The sequence below is a fragment of the Strix aluco genome, chromosome 4 (assembly GCF_031877795.1).
Source record: "Strix aluco isolate bStrAlu1 chromosome 4, bStrAlu1.hap1, whole genome shotgun sequence".
NCBI classification, from domain to species: domain Eukaryota; kingdom Metazoa; phylum Chordata; class Aves; order Strigiformes; family Strigidae; genus Strix; species Strix aluco.
The window spans coordinates 28,430,884-28,453,468 of record NC_133934.1 but is presented as its reverse complement, the minus strand read 5'-3'; the positions used below and the strand labels follow the sequence as shown (position 1 = coordinate 28,453,468).

The window sequence follows — 22,585 nt, the reverse complement described above, 5'->3', positions numbered from 1 at the left end:
GCGCTCCCGTGCTTGGGCACAGGAGGTGACTTCAGCATGGTATTGAATAACCCGGCTAGAGCTTCCCCCCACTGCTGGGGAAACTTAACCCCATCCTAGCTAAACCAGGACAGTGGTTTAGGTATAAGTCAATCCTGCTATTTGATCTGTACTTTCTCGTTATGTGAAAACATTGAAAAGACAGTCTTCATAACACTTTGCTATATTTTTTTTGCCTTAGCCAGGAAATGAAGAGATGTAAAAAAAAAAAAACCAATATGGAAGACGACAATAATCTAAGGGGTTTGAGTTCCAAAAATGTAATATGGAAAGATGAGCTGTTTGAAAATACAATGCAATTGGTTTAGGTAGGAAAAGGCATGAGTAAATTCTCTGTTGATTTGAAACAGATCACTGAAGTGCAATGAGTCAGGCTAAGAGCTGTACTCCTTGTGCTGTGAGATGCTGACCTAATTAGGAACAAACGCTACGGTGTTTGAGGAACTGTTAGATTGTAGGTTTATTTGGAGGTATCTTTCTGAATTCCCTGATTTTCTCTGAGTCTTTGGGTTTTATGCGCAGTTAGCCCAAGGCCTGGGTCATTGGTACGTGACACATTTTAGAAAAATTTCTTAAGGTGAACCCAAATCAGAATTTTCTATGCTACATTGCTCAGGTGTTTTCTAAGTCAGCACTAATACCTTTGTACCCTTTCAGAAGTGTTGTTCACTAGAATAGAGTAGAAAATAGTATGTTACACTTGACAAAAATGAAATTTATTGTATTTACAATGTACAATTTTTTATGTTAATTCTATGCCTCAGGGAAAACCAAATAAACTATGTTCCAATTGACTGTACCCAGAGACAGACATAGGTACATGCATACACATGCTAAACCAGAAAACTCGTTCTCCCCCTTTCCTCACTCAACCTTAGTCCTCAACTGCTTTTTCTGGGTAGGTTTTTGCAGAAGTATTCTTCTTCATGACTTGTCTTCTCTCCATTCTGATGGTGTCTGTAATTTGCATGTGGCACAGTTTGCTGCCTTCCTCTCAACAAGAAAATTATTCAGCTTTCAGGTTTTGCAGAACTCTGGTAGCTGATTAAAGGTCAGGACCACATATGTTATAACTCTTAGATCCTGCACAGTCCTCACCCTTGGCAGGCTGGTTCCTGAAGTACCATGTGCCTATTAAGTTCCATTGATTTCCAGCTGTGAGGTGAGAAAGATGGTGTTAATTATTTCCAGTATCTTCTCAGGACTGTAAATAAGTAGTCTGTTCCAATCTAATTTCAACAGTATTTGTTTTTCTACAATGAATAAAAAATTCATGGGAAAAGATTTGTTATACATATGGAATATATCAAATATAATAAAGTTAATAGAAAATAATTTTAATCCAATGAAGCAATTTGAATAACATGTAATAATAAAATAAACCATGAGTTCTCCTTCCAGTCATAAATGTCCTCTATATTTAAATACATTATCTTAATTATCTTTCCATCTGAATTTTAAAAGAACTGTATAGAGAGCAAAAGAATTGACAAGATTTGCTTATGAATTTTCAGTTATTTTGATATTATCAGAGTTTCTTTTGGTGCAGTCTGCAAATTTCTTCACTATCCCATTAAACTCAAGCCTGAACCTCAGTTGACACAGCTCAGTTAATTTATACCATATCAATTTACACTGTGAAGAATCTAATATGCTCTTTTATTAACAACTAATTATATTTTTAGTTCAAAAGAAGCAGTCTTTAATACAAGATAAAAATGTAAACACAACCAGACTTACTATGGCAGTTGCAAGTACTAACATCAGAGTTTGACTGATAACCTTTTATAGGGCCTATTATCTTAGTATTAAAATGCTTTCCAGTGAAACCACACCTGCCTCATAATGTGACAAATAGATTTCAAAAATACTTTTTGATGTGATCCTCGCCCTCTATTCTGCTCTTATGAGACCCCACATGCAGTACTGTGTCCAGCTCTGGGGCTCCCAACATAAGAAGGACATGGAGCTGCTCGAGTGGGTCCAGGGGAGGCCATGAGAATGATCAGGGGGTTGCATCACCTCTCCTGTGAAGACAGGCTGAGAGAGTTGGGGTTTTTCAGCCTGGAGAAGAGAAGGCTCCAGGGAGACCTCATTGCAGACTTTCAGTACTTAAAGGGAACTTATAAGAAAGATGGGGACACACATTTTAGCAGGGCCTGTAGCAATAGGACAAGGGGTAATGGTTTTAAACTAGAAGAGAGTAGATTTAGAGGAAGAAATATAAGGAAGAAATTTTTTACAAGGGTGGTGAAACACTGGCACAGGTTGCCCAGAGACGTGGTAGAAGCCCCATCCCTGGAAACATTCAAGGTCAGGCTGGATGGGGGTCTAAGCAGCTTGATCTAGTTGAAGATGTCCCTGATCATTGCAGGAGGGTTGGACTAGATGACCTTTAAAGGTCCCTTCCAACACAAACTATTATATGGTTCTATGATTCTATGATAAATGCAGCTTTATTGAATGATGCTGCTTCACCTGGTTGGAGGCAGAGCTATTAAAAGAGGGAATATAGTTTGAAACAGATCTACACCTACTTTTTGATAATTGACAGATTGCTCAACAAAACCCTTGGTGGATTTTGTGGTGTTTAATTAGGACACAATATTTTGCAAAAAGAGACAGTAGTGCACCTAGCTTCTGTTGGATCCCAGTGTCTGTGTAGGGAGTTATGTATGAATTTGCCAACCAGAAGCCAGCTCTAGACTTAGTAGTGATGATTGATGCAAACACATCTGGAAGGGAATACTTATGTGTTGCTACCCTGAAAGACGAATAGTCTCTCTCCCGCAGCCATTTATTTCTGGGGTTTGACTGAAGTTACTGAGAGTTTTGCCATTCACTAGAGAGTGGGCTTAGCCCAGGAAAGTTGAAGGGTACTATTAAGATGCAGAATATAGCTAAAATGTCTTTATATTAATGTTTCTTTACTTGGGATATTAATAGTATTGTTATTATAGGAATGCATTCTTAACAGTTATCTGATACATAGCAGAAATGAAACCCTGGGCCTAGCCAAGTTACTGGGACTGCACAGGGACTAAGATGGCACAATAGCATAACCCTGTCCTGTCGTGGAGCTCTGCTATGTCCTTAGGGCCAAAGTCTCTGACTAGCCACAGTCCAGCTCCTGGTATGCAGGCTGGGTGCCATGAGAGCAGCATGTTTGGCATAGAAAAGGAAGATGACATTGATGATGATGACCACTCCACCCTTCTATGCATACCTTGAGGCAGTTTGGACCATCCTGTACCTGAATCCTGCCTGGACCTGTCTCAGGCTGTGAACCTATATCCCACATCAGGAACAATTTTTAGGGAGACAGATTGGGTTTTTGTTACAGAGTGAGCTGTAACCTTCTCTGTCATTTGGGTCCCCAAAAGGAACCTTTTTTCAATGTATTTTTGAGTAGCTTCTAGATGTCTACATAGTTATGGAGTGTATTTTCTTGTCTAAAGCTTTTGTGAGAGACACAATCAGTTGCCTTTCCCAGGACCTCGCTAGGAATAACATGTGTGGCACTCATAACAATTGCTTTTATGTACTCCACTGTTTTTTATTTGCTGCCTTGCTCTTACATTCTCCCCAAACACAAATTTGAACTCTTTATGTCTGTTGCCTGTCCCTGTCCCTGGTGAGTCCTGGTGATTTCAGACCTGCAGGACTCCTTCAAAGAGGGGATCCTTCTGTCAGACAAAATGACAGCAGTACCTTGTGGCTTAAGAGGGTGACATAGGGAAGTAACCTTTCTGCTCCATCAGACCATCCCTACAGCCTAAGCCAATGAGCTATGGACTCATCCTCTTGTCCTGTGTGTATTCTCAGGTACAGGAACTGACAAACCTTGGCAACTGAGAAGTTCAAGCATTTGGGTCTGGCCCCAGGTTTCCCTGACAAATTTCCTCTTTTACAGGAAATGGAGATAGTAAAACAAATGTGTATGGGGGACTGGAAGGGCAGAGAGTGCTCTAAGGGTTTAAGGGAGAAATGTCAAGCCCAGAAGAAATATAGAATGAACATGTTCCAAACATCTGCACTTTCAGATTTGATAAGGACCTGCATTATGAATACAAATAAGTTTCAACTTCATATATGGACAGTTTTCAAAGTTGGTCTAATAAAATAAAGATCTGAGATACATTATCCAACAATGTTACATTACATTACATGGTGAAAAGAACAAATATTTAGTAACTGAACAACTAATAATTGGATGAAACAAGGGTCTTCTGGAAAGGAAAACAAAAGTCTATCATCATCTACAACATGATAATGTAAGAGTATGGGTGGAAATTTCAGCAATTGCACTCTTCTGTCACTTGACTTGTAATTTTAACTACAGTTTAGCAGGAACTTGGTTTCATCTTCTCTACACTTTCTCATAACTTGTATTTAAAATGAAATATCATCATTGTAGGGCACAACTGCAACATTTATATAACTAACCTGCAGCACCATCAGTCCTGGTCTGGTAGCAAAAATATTCCCCTTTCCTATTTGTGGATCAGAAAGCAAAGGAGACATTCACTCAGCAGCTGGTTTTACTGCTATTTGCTGCCAGAAAAAGATGGCATAACTAACAGCTTCTGGGTTCTGTTCCAGCTTTTGCAAGACACTGTTCTCTAATGTTCGTTAACACTGGTAAAACAACATACTTTGCCTAATCTCATTCTCCGAAATAGCTGAACTATTTTGTCTGAATGTTTTGAATAAGATTCTGTCTGATGCATAAACTTACTGCAGAAAATTTCAGTCCAAACATTTCAGTTTTGGCCAAGTCATAAGCAATTTAAAAGAATCCCAGACATCTTTAACTTTATAGGGGATGCTGTCAGCTCAAATGTTACAATCACACCCACCACCCACATACACAGACATGTATATATACACACACAGACAAACACATAGTCATACAGGAAAAAGCAGATCTTGTGGGGATGCTGTGTTGTACTTTTTCCCCCAAATCATTTAAAACTGATAATTGTTAAGATTGCAAAACGTGGACTCACTGCTTTGCAAAGCCTTGATGGTGATGGAAAAGGGCATGAAACAGAAAAAGGCAGAATTTTAGTCAAAAAAGATTACTTTCTTCTAACAGAACAGTAACATGCATTTTATCAAATGTTTTCTATTGATCATGCAAGTTTATAAAATTCCCTTAATAGGTTTTGCTTTACTTCTTTTATTGAAAAGTAATATACTTACAGCTATCATCCATCTTCATTCTGAGCTCAAAGAAGAATGAAATTATTTTTACATAGCATTTTTTTTTCTGAAGTGCTCTGTATATTTCAGCACTACAGTATTCTACCTACATTTAAAAAAAAAAAAATGTTTGAATAAACACTAAATTTACTTTGCAATCACAAAAAGTAGGATATATATCATAAGAAATAAGAAGTTTGAACATTTATCTTGGAAGATGTCTGTGACTGTATTCCTAAAGGTATCAAGAAATCAAAATGCTTACTAATAATTTCTATTTAATATTAATCTTTAATGACATGCTTCACAGATTTCTTTTTAAACATGAATGCAGGTATGATATATTATACTACACTCAGATATTTCTTTTGACATAAATATGCATTAATTGGAAAAAAAAACCCCTTAACAATTTATCCTTCTTCCTTTCCCACGTTTCAGCATGCATACTTTGAATTGAGCATACACTTCAGCCTTTTCCTAGGTGAGGAAAACAAGCCTGGCTTGAGTGCATGCATATGTATATGGACACCTGGTTGCAAGAGACTTTCTACATCATTGAGTTCAGGCTCTCTTTAAAAGACGCATCATGTCACGTTATCACTTTCAAGTTACCTAATATCTGTCCTAAATGACAAGATGGATTTGTTTTGATATTCCAAGCAAGGGCAATAACAAGCAGAACAAAGGTAGTGTGAATTAAAGAGCTTTCCACAAAATGCAGCTCTAAAGAGTCTTTAATTCAGTGGTTTTCTCTCTGCAAAATGTCATGTAGTCTTATTTATTAGATGGAGAAATGACACAGGAATCTCAACAAGAAAAAACAAGCTCGTGGTGTTTTCTCTTTATAGGTCATACTTCTGAGCATACTACTGCAGCATCATGGCCTCAGTAACTTTCTTTTTTAGCTATGATATTGTTGATAGTACTAGACAGACAGCAGTATAATAAAGCCTGCTACTGGCCTAGAACAAGAAATTCGTAGTGTGAAGTAGATTTTACCATCTGTTGCCTTGCAGTGTAAAAACTGGTCATTATTTCATTTTGAATTAGTCTCGTTTCTTTCTTAGGTATACTCGGTAGCTTAGAGCTTGGGAAGTTTTAACTGTAGATACATTATTCAAGGAAAAGAGTGCTCAAATTCTTTATATGCTTATGTGAAACCCTATCTCCTAATTGTATTGTAGAGTATGTCATTGAAATTTTTCCCATCTGCCTTTGTAATTTGCATACTCCTTAGGCTTCAGATGTGCCCTGTGTTTAATACAAAAGATTAATATAACATCAGAACATCAGTAAATTAATAATTCTCTACATTAGAATAAATGGCTTGGTGTCAGGGATTTTGTGAATTTCAACTTACTAATATCCCTGGATCATACTCATTTTCCAGGAAGTGTTTGCATTTCACACAGAAGTCTACGTGAACCTTTCACTTGACAATATTAGAGATTTGAAGCTTTAACTATAGACACAGGCTTTTTAAGTATCTGTTTTGCTGATTAAGGATACCAATTAAACTCGGACACCAGAGTGAAGAGTAGGCGTATTTTACTGGGGATAACTAAATAATGTAACAGAGTAATACAGAAAACATACAGTAAGAAAAGACAAAATAGTGCACTTAAATAAGAAAATACAAGGTAATGCATCAAATCATTACTACATGAGAGAAAGAATAGTGATTAAGAAAGATACAACACCACTTGCATACGTTACCATCATCCAGATCCGCAGTTGCTGGGGAGCCCCGGTTACAGCGAGGATTTGGAGAGCCTGTCCCGGCAAGTGGGAAATCCTACGCGGTGCGTCCACCCATAGGTGAGGCATCTGAAGTCACTGCAAATGGGTCCAGCCTTATACACCCAAAAATCAGCAAGCCAGAATAGCTGACACCTTTGTTTTAAGCGGAAATATCTGGTTTCAATCTCACATTAGATTCCCCCAGAGCCTGGCCAGGGCTCAAGGAAGAAGCTAAGGGAGTTTCCCCGCTTATCCAATTGGATTATGAGCAACGTCACACATCAGGTCACAGGGCCAGACAACTGTCTCCATGACCCTGTTATCTTATCCACACAAAAAGAAAGATAAAGATACATTCAAGATAGCTACATCTTCCATACATATTTCACTAATGATTACATACTGAGCTAGCAGCTTTGGCTCAGGGCCTGTTGTTCAGGCTTCAATACTTCCACTTTTTACATCAGAATAAGTGGTTTGTTATAACTTAGTATAATACATATTAGCACAATGATTATCACTTATAAAACATACAGAATTCCTCTATAGGTCAACTCTGGCTTGGGCCAGTTGTCCAAGCCTTAGCACTTCAGTATCTTGTCAGATAAGGACCATTACAACTCTTTGAGACCTCTTGGAAAGAAGCAAAATGCAAAAAAAAAACCCAAACTGAACAAAAAAAACAAAAACAAAAACAAAAAACCACCAAACAAAAAAACACCCAGAAATACAGTTAAACATTTGAACCAACTGTAAAGAATTAAGCTTTCAGTTTTAACATTGCTTCACCCTCTCCACAGCTTTTAGTGCCTTGCTTGAAAGACTTGTTTGTGACCCTGAAAATACTATGTGGAAAAAAAAAAAAAAAATCTAAAATTATCTGGAATGTCTGGTCTTTCTCTTATCATCAGAGTTGACAACAACCCATTAACCCATTCAATACAAACAGAAGTACTGCAAAGATAGAAAACACAGTTTCATTTTCTAAAGTTACCTTACTTGCAACCTCACTGCTAGGGGAAAACAAACCCAACACAGGTCTTTACCAGCCTTAACATGAATCTCTTGTGCAGCACTAGCTGTGTACTATGGTGAAGTAGTACTAAAGTTTCCTGCAGTAACTTTACTGCAGTGAAGTTTCCACAGATGAGGGAGTTGGACACAGGACACATGCAGTTGCAGTTTCTACCTCCTGTGCTCCACAACAGGGCTCTGAAGTACCGTGTTGTATTGTTCTGCGTCTGGGTTAACTTGAAGGCATCATCTTTCTACATAACAGGTTTTTTCATCTGAGACTAGCAGTGAACAATTTTAAACTTTGTTTTCTTTAGTCTCTCTGGTCATCAGTGCAGAAAAGTGTGCAAAAGATAATGACTTACTTTGATAAGCTTGACTTTTATTAAACTGAGGTGAAAGATGAAAAAAGAGGAAAGAAAATAAATTGGTGATGAAAAGAAAGGATAAGTAAGGAAGATCTGACTGAAATAACACAAGACTCGTGTTCCAGGTGATATTCAGGAATACAAGTAAGCCGATAGCAGTGATGATGTCTTTTCTGTCTATCTCTCACCCAATCTTTTCATAAGGCTTTCACTTTCCCACACCAGCAAAGCCTCAGGGCTCTCAGGACAGATCTCGGTACAAAAGCTGGGACATGAGATCTGGGTCTGAAAGTTGGGCATGGTGTCTGTAATCATAACAAACTTTGTTAAATCCTGTTGTTTATCCTTCCTGCAATGATAGCTAAAAGTAACAGTGGACAGAGTAGTCTTCCCTTCTCCTGAATTAATTGCTAGTTAGGTCTATTTTCTAACATAACAATTCTGATCTACTGTTTTCTGATGTCATACTATTTCATTTTTTTAAGGCATATTGCATGAAGAAGCATTTTTTTCTGCAATATTTTATTTTTCTGCCTTTCAGTTTTTCTGATTAGTCCATGCTATTACTGTGTAATAAGCTATACTGGATGCTTCTGTTTCTGAGGGCAAAATTGGAAATACAGATCTCCAGAAGCCACAGCTACTGATTGTGGGAGTGTAGCACCTGCATAAACCTGTGATGAATCTCAGGTTATTCTGAAAAGAAAGAGCTAGTTGGTAGACAATCAATAACTGCTATTACTTCTAAGGTACTGATTGACACAGCAAGACAAGTTTCAGAGGAGTCACCTTTGATGATCTCTGTCCTTGTCATCCTGTCCTCAAAGGGGCTCTCAGTAGATGTTATGAGCTCCCAACCCACCTACTAGAAATTTTCAGACTCTTGATTCAGGACAAAGATGGTCACTATGGGGAGTAACTCCCCCTTTCCTAAGTGGTTCTGGGGAGCAATAGCTCTGCCATACCCTGCCTGCAGGTAATCTTGCACTTGTCACAGAAAGGGCAAAAATGGGAAAGGGAGTTTCTGCTCCTCATCCCATCTGTGTCCTCCCACCAGTTTCTGAGTATGTCTTCTGCTGAGGAATTCTGCTTTTCTCACTGGAGAAATAGTAGAGCAGAATACACATAATAATAAAAAAATGAAGCTTTCAAAGAAAAATCCCAGCTACATTTTCATTTTTATGTCTTTTTATTCCTCCCTCTCTCTCTTTTCTTTTCTTTTTAAATTGAAGCAGGGGTCCTGAGCATTCATTAAACAACTTATATTTAAAGGGAAGAATACTGTATTTTGCAATAAATGAGCTGGAAAATAGAAAATTTTGCCAAGAAATTGAAAGATAATCATCTGTAAGTACAATAAAGATGGACACTGCAATAATGCAAGCCAGTTCTTTCAGTGAAAGAAGCGAATTATTATTCCTTAAAGTTACATGGTTTCTGGGTACCCTCACCCCAGCCTTCTGGGGTTTCCGCATGGTTAATTTTAGCCACTCTCAGTTGCATAACTGTTCCTTTTAGCTTGTGACTCTGGAGTCAACCTGAGGTCAAGCTGCAGCCTGCTGGAGGCTGACATGCAAATAAGTATGAGGCAATGTTTCCTAATCTAGATTCCTTGGAAGATCAGAAGCAATGCTACACACTTTCTCTTCTATCCTTTGCTTCACAGTACATTACATAATATGCAATTTATATTTTGAAAATATATGATGTTCCTTGAATACACATTGTTATTTCTAACTTTGCTGCTGCAATGAAAAATGTTTCAGTTCACTGAATCACCAATGAAGTTGTATACCTTGAATATACTGCTGACGTATCCACATTAAGATATTCACTACATACACATTAAAAAGATTTTATCTGTTAAAACAATAAAAAATCAAAATACGTTTTTAAGAATATGGTGTACAGCAATGGCAATTAAAATCCCAATGTGTTTCATCATGAGTAACACCACCAAACTTAACTATCTAGCAAAGTGCTGTCAAGATCTGTTTATTTCTAGAAACCTTTAATTAAATATGTTATTTAAACTGAAAAAGTAAAAGAAATCAAGCTACAGGCACATCTTCAAAAACATAAGGAAACAATCAATTCTCTAACAGGGAACATACAGAGCAGACTAATAATTTTCAAGATGAGGAACACGGCAAAAATTAAAATCTTCTAAAGCAAACTAAAGCACATTAAAACAATCATCAAGAAATCAAAATCTTTTAAAATGAAGCTTTATTGTTATTTACAAACTTAGCACTCAGAAATTTCACTTTCAATATGCAAACATAAATGTCACCTTCATTTTTCTCCCTGAATGTTATATAAATTATGAAATTATAATTTCCAATTTGGTAAACAAAGCAGACAGTTAGCAGTTGCTGTTGTGATTGATGGTAAAATCATACATAGGCCTTGGTTGTCTGAAGTTTTCCTGAGAGAAGAAAACCTGAGCTCTTCTTCCTTCTGTTCAGTATTTTGCCTCTGTTTCTGAGTAATGTTCTTAATACTTCAGGATCTGCATTGTTGAATGGGAGGAGATGAACTTTTAAAAGGTGTGGTCTTCCTTAAATGTGTTTGATTCTATCCAATACAATATTGTATATAATACTTTCACCTTGCTTAGAGCTTACTTGCCACTACAATTAACAGCATTTTGTAGTTATTTGCAGTTTAAAATCCTGAAAATGAATGAGTGTACCTCAGAAGTGAATGTCTTATTTCTGTTCTTTCACATAATTTATGACAGATTAGATTAATTATGCTCTTACCCCTTATTCAAAGAGAAGAAGAACTATATGGGAAGAATCCCTCTAGCTTTAGAAGGGATTCTTTTCTCATTCAAGGAATTTAGTAGAAACTATTTAATTTTATTTTGGAGTTTTTCTTCTCTATCTTCTTGACACCCTCTGATTTCCTTAGAGATAACTGTACATGTGCAAGTGTGCCCATGTTTAGTGATGTGCTTCAATAAGATCCACTTGAATGCAGAGTCTGTAGGGCAGTTTCTCAAATGTTTAAATAAGTCAGAGTTTAAAAGACATTTCCATCTAATAGACTGTACTGAAGTGGTACATAAATGGAACTGAATTTTTAATTTAAGGAAATATTTTATTTTTTGCAATAGTCTGTGTTACTTTGAAGTACATCAGAATTGTTCTCCCTTAATCCCATTAGTGAGAGGGAAAGGAGACAGACTTCAACTTCACTACAGCATTTAGGTGACTACAGTTGTACCTTCAGATGTTCAGGCCCACCAAGGAAGGTCTTAACTATCAGCTATCATAATGCCCATCTCTGTTCCTGAGATTTAGAGCAGCACAAACATTCTGAAGGTCAGATAGTTAATAGTCCTGATGCTTTCTCCCATTGTTGTAAAGTACTTACAGTCAAATAAGGCTAGGTATGATGAGAAGAGGGAGCATTTCAAAATTGTGGATGGGTGCAGCATGTCACAAAACATTTGTGAGAGCAAATTTTGGATGAATGCTGGAAGCATTGTTATTAGTACTTGGATCTCAAGTCTTATTTTGTTCTTAGTATCTTCTGAGAGCACCTTTTAAGGACACCTGAGTATACCAATATGCCTTTTTCTCACTCCTCACAACACTCACTTTTTTCCTTCATCCCATGTGTTCGTACATCACTTCACAACGCACAATTCTCTCCACTATGTAGAATCCTTTCTGCATAGATGATGAGTGAATGTAGAACTGAGAAAAAGCATTTTTAAATGCTGTGGCTGGGTAGAACTAAGGAAAAGTGAAGACTTAGTCCGTCCTTGTTATGAAGCTCATACCAATGTACCAACATAATGAATCTAATTGTGTTGTTTCCCTGTCAAGATTACTGGGTTTAGATGAGAACAGATATTGGAGTATTAAGGAAATTTGTCAGACCTCTTGTATCCAATATATACTGAGATAATTTCCCAGTGCTTCCCTATGTGTTATCATAATGTACTATTTCAGTTAAAAAATTAGGAATAACACTCATTTTAATAAGAATATTAGATACTTGCTAACTTGCATTTATGAATGAGGCACATACAGTTTTGCTAGTTGCAACTACTGTTAGAATTTAGACACTTTAAAAAGATTCTTAACTTAATTAGCTCTGAAAAATCTGCAGTTGTTGACTTTAATGATCACACATGTAAAATAGCATGCCTAAGTCTGACAGGATGTTATTTATCTTTATAGCTGAAAAATTATTTTAGCCAACCACAGACTATATTGGGGTTTGATTTTTTGTGAGGGCTTGCTTTTTTACTTCTGGAGCCAAGAAGTGAAAATATGTTCTAACAAAAATTTGTGAATATACACACTGACAAACAAACAAAAAAACCCATTTTATTTTGTTTTAGAGATTATGTGTTTCTTGACATTTTAAAGTATTACACTGCAAAATTACTGCTTGCAGCAACTATAAATATTTCTTGCCCACTATGTTTCCATGGCAACTGTGCTAATTTATTCAGAGACCTTTGCATTTTTTTAATTTAAGAGAAACAATAGCATCTGTACTAAAACTGTTCCTAGATTTGACATTTTGATCCTTTCTGAAAATAAAATGTACCATGAAGTATTTTTAGACATAAACCACATTATTATACAAAGGGTGGAGAAGATGTTTAAGATGCATTTTGGTATATTTATATCTCATAGGTTTTTTATGCGTAGATATAGATACATATACCATTAGCCCCAGAATAACGGTTCAGATGTTGAGAAGGTACTTCTATTCTCAGCCAGTCATAGTCTTTGAACTGAAATATCTCACACCTATTGCCATTTCAGAAATACTTTTTGAACATTTTCAGTTATCCTATTGCCCCCCTTTACAAGAAAAAAAACCCACACCTTTTTTACATTTTCAGACAATCTAGTCTCTGTATCACTCTTTGCCTTTGTTTTCAAGTCTCTAATATTTGATATTTGAGACTCTCTCCAGAGAGACAACTAGCATTTGCATAACATTTGTTTAAGTATTTCAGAAAACATATTCAAAATCATAACAAGAAATTGTTTTACATGTGCATCTGACATGGACAGAGGGAGAAAAGGTGTAGCACAAAGATATCTACTTCTCTTTCCGTGGAAACATTTGCAGCATCAGAGACTGTAGTAAGTGGTGGCTTGCATCCAAAATGGAACCAGATTCCCTTTCCAAAACTTGTATCTTACAGCAAATGCCTTCTGTTCATGGTGTTCATCAAATAAACTTTAAAAAAAAATTTCCCTTTGTTCAGATGTGTACCACACTGGGAGGGCAGTATTGCAAGCATTGTGCAGCTGTTGCTCAGTTCACATATACTCTGTGGCTATGTAAAGGAGTTCAGCTTCCAAAGCTGTCAATTAAAAGCTTTGTGCGAGCAGCAGAATGCTTTAAAAATTAGACATTTATCCTCTGAACATAAGAGTAAATTGATAGGTGGAAAGGAAGTAACTTCTATTAATACCACTTTTTTATCCTGAGCTCAGAATCAAATTAAAGGTTTCAAAATTTCATTGCCTTTTTAAAACCATCAGTATAATGCTGTTTATTTCAGGTGTACCAAAAGATGGATTTGATATTGAAAACCACTGACTGTTGAGAGACCTTTGTACCTGTAGCTTTTGACTGCAGACAAGGATGTTTTTGAAAGACAGAATAATTTTAATTGAAAATTCAATCTGCATGTCTAATCCCTGGAACCACTGGCTGCTGGTGGCAAATAATTAACCTAAAAAAGTATTGGAGTATTCAAAATCCTTTCTCTAAGAAACTATAATAAAACAGTTAACTTACATATTTATACTGCAAGAAGATGACATATGTTGTAAGGTTCATCTACTGAGTTATATGCTTTTCACATGCACATAGGTAGCTGAAATTTAAAATCTGCATCAAGTTACATAGATCAATTAGGAAATCAACTTATTATTCAAACTCTGCAACAGAAATACCTTTTTTTAATTACTCTATCTATGCAAAAGAAATTTCGTTCAGCTAGCAAGTGAGAAGATTGCTTGATGTGTCATTTCTCATGACTGCAGCAGTTTTAAAGGCTGAACTTCCAAACATACTTCCAATGGGGTGCATGTCTATGTGATATTAAACAATTATGAGAAATAAGCCCAGCTTAGACACTAGTGCTCAACTCAGATATTATTTGATTATTTGCATTGATGATCACAGTAATATCTAGAAGTCCAGCAATGGAGTTTTGTCACATATCTTGTATGTGCATATGTTAATGGGCTCTTCATCTTCTTTATTTAGTTGATAAACTTGTCAGAGCAAAGACTGAATATACAGGAAAACAGATATTGCTATGATCCTCAGTTTACAGACAGAAAATTGAAATACGAAGAGTTTAAACAGCATGCCTAAGGTCATACAGAGAGTTTGACTCCCGTTCTCCTAAACCTTACTTTTCTTAACCAAATGAGTTTCCTTGCTGTCTAACACTTTATCTAGTAATTGCTTTGTTTATGGTTCAGCTGAACATTTTCTATGGATACAGCATGTGGGAAACAATGACAATTTCAGCCAATTGAATTAACCTAGAAACACATTTATGGTGATGATTTCTAAATCAAGGCTTTAGTAGCTTTCATATGGACAGCTATAAAAAAATCACTGGAGAGCAAATAATATATAACTTTTCATCTGTCCAAGAAAAAGTTCAAGAGGTATAATTACGTACTCAAATTGTGACTTGTAATTGTTTCACGGTTTTCAAAAAAACATGGTTTAAAGTGTGAATACATCTTGGGGATTGGTGCATGTCAAAAAAATTGAAAACCCTCTTCATTTTTCCACGTAGACGTTAAATTTTTCTTAGAAGAAGGGAGCTGGCTTTCATTTTGTAGGATCAGCTTCATGCCTTCAGATTAAAGAGCTGAGAGACCATTCAGATAGACTACCTGCCATGAACCATACCCCAATACAAAATGATACAAATACTAACAGTATCCAGATCAGAAATCCATATCATTGTTTCAAGCTCAGCTAGCAGACCAAAACTTTGTATTAAACTGCTGGGTATGATATATTTACCTCCAAGGTACCTTCATATCCCCTTAGGGGTACGAACTATTTTCAGCTTTGTGTGCCTTCAGCAATCAGAGGTAGAAACAACATGTATCTGTCAAGTTGTTACACTGTCTTACACTACCACTTTACATGGGAGATCTCAGAGAGTTTCCAGCAAACGTCACTGTTGATGAAAACAGGACTTATTGGTCTTCCCAACTTCCAAGATCTGAAAGGTCCTTAGACTTCCATTTAAACAGAACTGACAGATGATTTAAAAAAAATTGCCAATTGTGTGTTTCTAGTAAAGACAAGTGGGCTTATAGGGTCATGGGATAATTCAGGTTGAAAGGGACCATAAGGGCTTTCTAGTATAGCCTTCTACTCAAGCGTTGAGGTCAGGCCAAGTTGCTCATTGCTTGATCTAGGTGGGTCTTGCTGATCTCCAAGGATGGAGACTGCTCAACCTCCCTGGGCATCCTGCTCCTCTGCTGGACTGTCCTCATCGGGTAAAAGCTTTTCTTTACATCCAGCCTGAAACCTTTTTGCTTCATTTTATGGCCCTTGTCTCATAGTCCCACTAGGCACCACGGCAAGAAGCCTGGCTCTGTCATCTTGATCACATCACCACAGTTACAGGAGGATGTTGTTGGGTGCGCCCAAAGCCACATTTCTCCAAGAGGAACACTCTATTATCCCTCAACTGCTTCTTACGGGACAAGTGTTCCTGCCCAGACCAGCTTGGTGACACTCTGCTGAGTGCTCCAATTGAGCTACATTTTTCTTGCATTGTGGAACCCAACACTGGACACATTGTCTATTCATCACTTCCTTTGACCTATTGCCTCTTGAGCTCTGTCTGTTGAACCAGTCCAGGAGGCTGTTGGCTTTCATTCCTTCTGGGCACACAACTCACATTTGGCATATGGATGGTTAAGCTTCTATAAACTGGTTGGTTTCAGGAAAACTTTAAAACCAGCAGGAATGCTAACAGTGTCTTTGACTGAATTCGTTTACTCAATTATTTTTAATTTAGTTTTGTACCGTTGAGTTCTTTTGGCTTTGAGATGTTTCTCAGAAATCAACTAGAAACAAGGTGGCCAGCAAGACCTTAGCTCATAGGGGTTGCAAAAGGTTTGGCTTCAATTGCTGCAGAGTTACAGTCTTTTCTGGGTAACAGCAGCATCATCAGAAATGATGAAATTTCTCTTGTGGAAATCTATAAAAAAAAAAATATTGTAATTTCCTATTTCAAATGTTAATCTATGCTTAGGTCTGCAGAAAATAATGTCTGTTAAAATTTGTAGGTATTTATTTATATATATATATTTGCTGCGCACTGTTCTCATGATAATTTGTTGCCTTTAACTGATTTTCCAATTAACTTTTTAATAATATTTCTCTCATTTTTGCTCTTTTCTATATTTTCTTCCTCCCTTTCCCTTTCCCTTTCCCTTTCCCTTTCCCTTTCCCTTTCCCTTTCCCTTTCCCTTTCCCTTTCCCTTTCCCTTTCCCTTTCCCTTTCCCTTTCCCTTTCCCTTTCCCTTTCCCTTTCCATTTCCATTTCCATTTCCATTTTCACTTTCCATTTTCCTTTTCCATTCTCCCTTTCCATTCTCCCTTTCCATTTCCATTTCCATTCTCCCTTTCCATTCTCCCTTTCCATTTTGATTCAAACCAGACATTTTTCCACCAGGAAGTGAACTGAGGACTAAAACAGTTCATATAATACCACAACATCATTGCATAATAGTTTTTAAATCTAATTTTAGTTGTGTTAGAGTCAGTGCTGAAAAACTCCACAACCCTGGATTATTCAATATTTTCTTTCACTCACTTATATTCTGTGTGCAAAAATTTAATTACATGGACACATTTTTCAACAATTAATTTTACCTCTGGCCAGCTTATATGTCAACTGAGTTCAACCATGCTGAATAATTAATTTTAGCTACATTCTATACTGTGACGTAGACATGTCCTGAAGGCAGAGTTATCAGAAATTTCTCAGATGAATCCCTGTTTCTCTGGTCTGTTCTTACTAGAAGTCCCCAAAGAGGATGATATATTTCTCTTACACCAACTATAGTTGGAGATGCAATAATTTTATCACTGACAACGTTAATAGAAATTCTTCATAAAGCTACTCATATAAATATATTCAAGATTTTTTAGAAAATTAAGTCACCAAGGAGGGGCACTGAGACCCACAGCTATTTTGCAAGTAATTTACAGTACCAGAAAATGTTACGCTGTCTTGTAACTGATTTTCAAGGGCTTTCCAGCATATATGTAAAGCATTAGGAAGTGAGAGTTGTGCTTCCTTCCTTTAAAACACCTTATTTACACCACTATACTATCACTCATTAATGAAGGTACTGGAAATTACTCAGGCTCCATCAAGGTAACTTAGAATAATGTAAAGATCGTAATTCTGTTTTTTAAGTTTCATCGTTCAGCAAAATGGGTAACAACTCAACTAAAATAAATACCCATCGTCATGGGTATCGAACGATTTCAAGTCATGAAAGACACTAAAAATCACAGGCACAGATTCTTCTTCCAGTCCTGCCAGTGCTACCGTCACTCCCTGCAGTGGAGGACAAGAGAAGATGCTCCCTTGGGCTGATGACACTGGCTGGCAGCTGTCTTTCAGATGACCAACAGACATGACAGTCACAGAGGCTACTTTGAACAGGAGATGGTCTGACCTATTTAAGAAACGATAATTCATAAATGTGAAGGCCTGTAAGTCATTCCTGACATGATAGGCTACACAGGTCAGTAATATACAAGTAATATAAGTAATACACAAGTCAGGTAACAGCTGTGAAGGGGAAACATTGAAGAATATTTCATGTTTTACCAGCTCACATTTTGAAGATTTTTGTGACCACTAACACTTCTTATTTCCCCAGTTTTGAAGACAAATTTAATTGCAACTTAGGGAGGACAAATATTTCTAATCATACAGCAGAGACTAGAAAACAAAAAGCACAACAAAATACCAGTCTCTTGGAACACTAACATTATAAGTAAGAAAGCATTATTATAAACAAAGAGTACATGCCTGCACTAAACCACCCCTACAGTCTGAACTCTATCGTACCTTTACTGATCAACATTAGACTTGCAGACACACTCACTAAACAGCTTGAGTGAGGGTATTTATTCTTGTGACAGTAGAAATTCTTCCTTATGTGTCTATTAGCAAGTTTCCAGAATCATTGACTTATAGCCAAAAATAATAACAAAAAGCCCATAAAAGGAGAAATTACCAAAAAATGGCAAATGAAGCACATCTAGGGTGCATTTTCCAGGCTTATATCATTCTACTACATGGTGTGTGTATATATATATATTCAGAGAGTCCTGGTTCCCTGCAAGCACACTGTTGAGGGCCAGGAGATGTCCAGAGAAGGTGCAGGGAATCAGATCCACATTCTCTTGCTGTAGATGCTTGCCTGGCCTCAGAGCACTGCAAGATGCTGCATGGGTGGTGAGGAACTTGTGCAGTGTTGCAAGATAGACAAGTACACAAATGAAGCACTTCAAATCTGAATGATAGACAGCTACTTGTGATTAGCTTTATACAATGCAAATTAAGTTATATTTTAATATCTAGTAAATGTAGTGTGCATTTTTTCTTCACTCTTATACAGAAAAATATATATATGTGCAATTTGTACATGTAAACAATTTTTTGGAAGCAGAAAAGAGGACTGAAAACATCAGTAACAAATATGCTTGACATCTCTCCAAAAGCCTGTCGCTAAAATATTTCCTCATCCTCCCTGTCAAGTCAAAGTATTGATGTTATGTGGAAGAAGTCAACAAAAGAAGTCACAACAAAGCTGTGAAGAGGGAGTTTCCATTGTAGTATAGCCAGTCTTTACCTGGCTGTGCTGCACTAGAGAAAATTCAGATAATGGCATTTGGGACCATCACCTTTGAGTGTCTTTTACCTTTATTATTCCTAAAGATTATAAATTTCCATCACCCTACCCAAATCCTGTCCTACTAAAACCATTAAAATTCTAACAGTTTTGTATAACCACAGTTATGGTACAGTACATGACCTACAAAATAATTTTTTAAAGATCTTTCTGTTTGTGTTCTGCTAGACTTATTGCTGAAGAGATATATGCTGCAGGCCAGAAAATTGTCATAAAAGAAAACTAGTAATTTCTTACAAACGCTAGTATGAGCAGATGCTTACCAAGCTTTAGTTACCCTTGGTCTCGAAGTGTCAAACTGCAAGTGGATCTGAGTTGAATTCTTCATTAATCCACTCAAAGCAACAGAAAAAAGTAGATTTCATAATGCAATTATTCCAAAATAGGAAACAATAGAGCTATACAGTCACTCTTGAAGAAGTATCTACATTATTTTTTCTCTCTCTCTACTTATACATGCAACTCTGTGTGCAAAGTGAATGTGAAAAGTCACACACTAAGATTACCTGTTATTTTCAAATACTTGTAAAGCTGGATGAGTGAAAGGAAGAGGGAAAGGAGAGGAAAGGGAGGGAAGTATGGAGGGAAGAAGGAAATGGTGGAGGGAAAAATAAAAGAGTTTATACCTGGGCCAGTGGAATACGCAAAGCAAAACAGAACAGAAGAAAAATAACATAGGACACTATGGTAATTGCGCATACTAATTGACTATTCTGGAGTGCAGAACTGTGAGTTTTTAAGGGTGAGACAGATGTGTGAAAGAACCAAGAAGAAGAACTGGGTGCAAGGAAAGAACAAGATTTGCCATGGGTCTGTATAGGCCTAAAATAATTGTGATCTCAATGTAACGAGAGACCTTAATGTCAAAGAAGGCATTACAAGTCCATAAAGGTAAACCTATACAAGCAGTGTTACAATATTGAAATAGTTCTGTGAGTCCCAGTGCCTAAATGAAACCCCAGAATGAGTTCATGTGCCTATATCTCATATATAAAACACTACATGCCATGGAGAGTCATCTATCAGTGTACCTTTTTCAGATTTAACTGAAGTAACTGCACCTCAACAATTTTTATAATGTTTTATTGAGCACACACAATGTTATTTTACTCATTTTAGCACTAGCTTCTAGCTTTATCTGAGGAACAATATCTTGGATGAGAACACTGCTATTGTTAATAAAAAAATCCCAGTATTATTAATTTACCAAGAAGTAAACTGGCATAAACTGGTGTACAGTTTCACATATCAAGTCCAAACACACAAGAATGTATTGTTTGTAAGTAAAAATCTCTTACAAGCAATTTCTGAAAAGCAACTTTAGGACAAATTTATTGCAGCAAAATCCCTGTTAGATTTCTTACAGCTTTTATTTATAGGTAATCACCAGATTATTCCTTCATACATCACAGCTCTGTACGTCCTGTGGCCTTGCCCTGACTGCAGGTCTGGGTGAGATGGGGGACATTCCCCTTCCCAGCTCACTCTGCTTCCCACAGTCCTTGCAGGGCAGAGCTAAGCAGGGCAGAAGGACTCACCCACTCCTCTCACACTTCTTCCCACCCCACAGCAGTGTCACTGGGACCTCACAGCCACTGCTGAACTCTCTGGCATTTAACCACAAAGTCAAAAAAAGCAGAAACAGTTGGTCCCACTTAAAGTAATATAGATAATCCTATAGATGAGTCTGCCATTAATAAACCTCAAAAGTTCTCCAAAGAACTTGGGGCAGAAGTAATTTGGTACCTAGGACAGAAAGGATGCCCCCTCATTTTTCCTTAGCCCCTCAGTCCCAAATGGAAGAGCAGGGCTGGAGACCTGCCATGACCAGGAAGGGACACTGTCAGAAGCAGAAACAGCTCAAGGAGGAGTGATAAACTGTCCCAGGCACTGTAGTCGCAGCTAGTGCTCGGAAAAGCTATGGCTAAGTTTAACTGTCTCCACTAAATCTTGTCCTCTTTCTGGGACAACACAACAATGTCTTGGAAGAAAGGCAGACAAAATAAATCTCAAACTTTAAAAATATTTCAAAATAAAATAAATTGAATAAAGATAATTGTGTCAGAGTAATAGGCTATACTCATAGCAGGACTGAGTAATCAACTAGAAACATTCAAAACAAGTTCTCAGTGGTGAATATCAGACTGTGTAAAATAGCTTCAAGGTATTAATAAGTTATTCCCAAAATGCAGAAAGCACAGTCTTTTAGACAAGTTTAATTACTTTGATTTATCAGACAGAGGATAAGTGAGGAAAAATAACGAGTTTGTTGATGCATAAGAGACAGGGGAAAGCTTATATGGCGGGAAACACTCTTCATTTAAAAACAAATTCTCCCTTCCAGATCAGTGACAGCAGTATGGATCTTTTGGAGAGGGTTTTTCCTGTTTCTTGGCTTTTATATACAAATAAATAAGGAACATGAATGAGGAATATAGACTCCAGGAGTTTTGGGAGACTTTTTAAGGTTTTTGGCAATAGCTGCATGTAAGTTACCTCTGTTTATAGCCAGACCCCTTCCAGTATCATTTCAGTGACTGAAAGCTTTACATGTCATGCTAGTACAAAGAACTTATGGTTCTGCTTGAATTGTAAGACACGTTTGGAGGAATAGTACTAGGAAAGGGCCATGACTGACAGGAAACATAGAAAGAGCAATATCTAATCCAAAATAGAATACATGAGGCAACAAGGAAACTAAGTCAAAATTAGCAAAAAAGGGAATCAGAGCTAAAATAAGTTTCTATTGTGGACTTCCTAGCAAATATTATGTTTAAAACAAATTTACAGCAGGAAAAGAATAAGAAATCTTCAGTGAAGACCTAGAAAAGAAGAGTTTTTAAGAAGTTTGTAGGGTAGTATGGGTACAAGTCAAAGTAAAAAAAAAAAAAAAAATATACAGTGGAGGTGAAAGAAGTATCAACAGAAAACACAGAAACCATCTCTGCAAAGTCAGAGTGCCCATAACAGGTAGGCATACACTCAGAAAAATACGGAGACACAGGGCTTTTCTGGAATTAGGTACACTAAATCACCACCCTGAAAATTCATCATTGCTGGTTCTCTCAGCCTCTCCATAAATTGTTTTGCTACTTTGAGATCTGTACTCTGCAAGGATATCCACACTCCAGTTAGCTGATTCTATATACCTTTCAGCTCCATCAGTTCTTCATGAACTGACTTATGTGTAGAGTTTTTGAAGTGCATAGCTAGAGATATTAAATTATATTTGGAAAAAATATAAAT

The 22,585-nt window shown here is 37.0% G+C and overlaps 1 long non-coding RNA gene across 1 annotated transcript; it reads right to left on the bottom strand.

Moving 5' to 3' along the window:
* Positions 1–733: 733 nt before the first annotated feature.
* LOC141922245 (uncharacterized) lies at positions 734–7,057 on the bottom strand. The gene is made up of 3 exons (XR_012622920.1): positions 6,964–7,057; positions 5,245–5,350; positions 734–1,292 (listed from the first exon to the last, which is right to left on the bottom strand). It is a non-coding gene; the product is annotated as an uncharacterized LOC141922245 (long non-coding RNA).
* Positions 7,058–22,585: the final 15,528 nt, after the last annotated feature.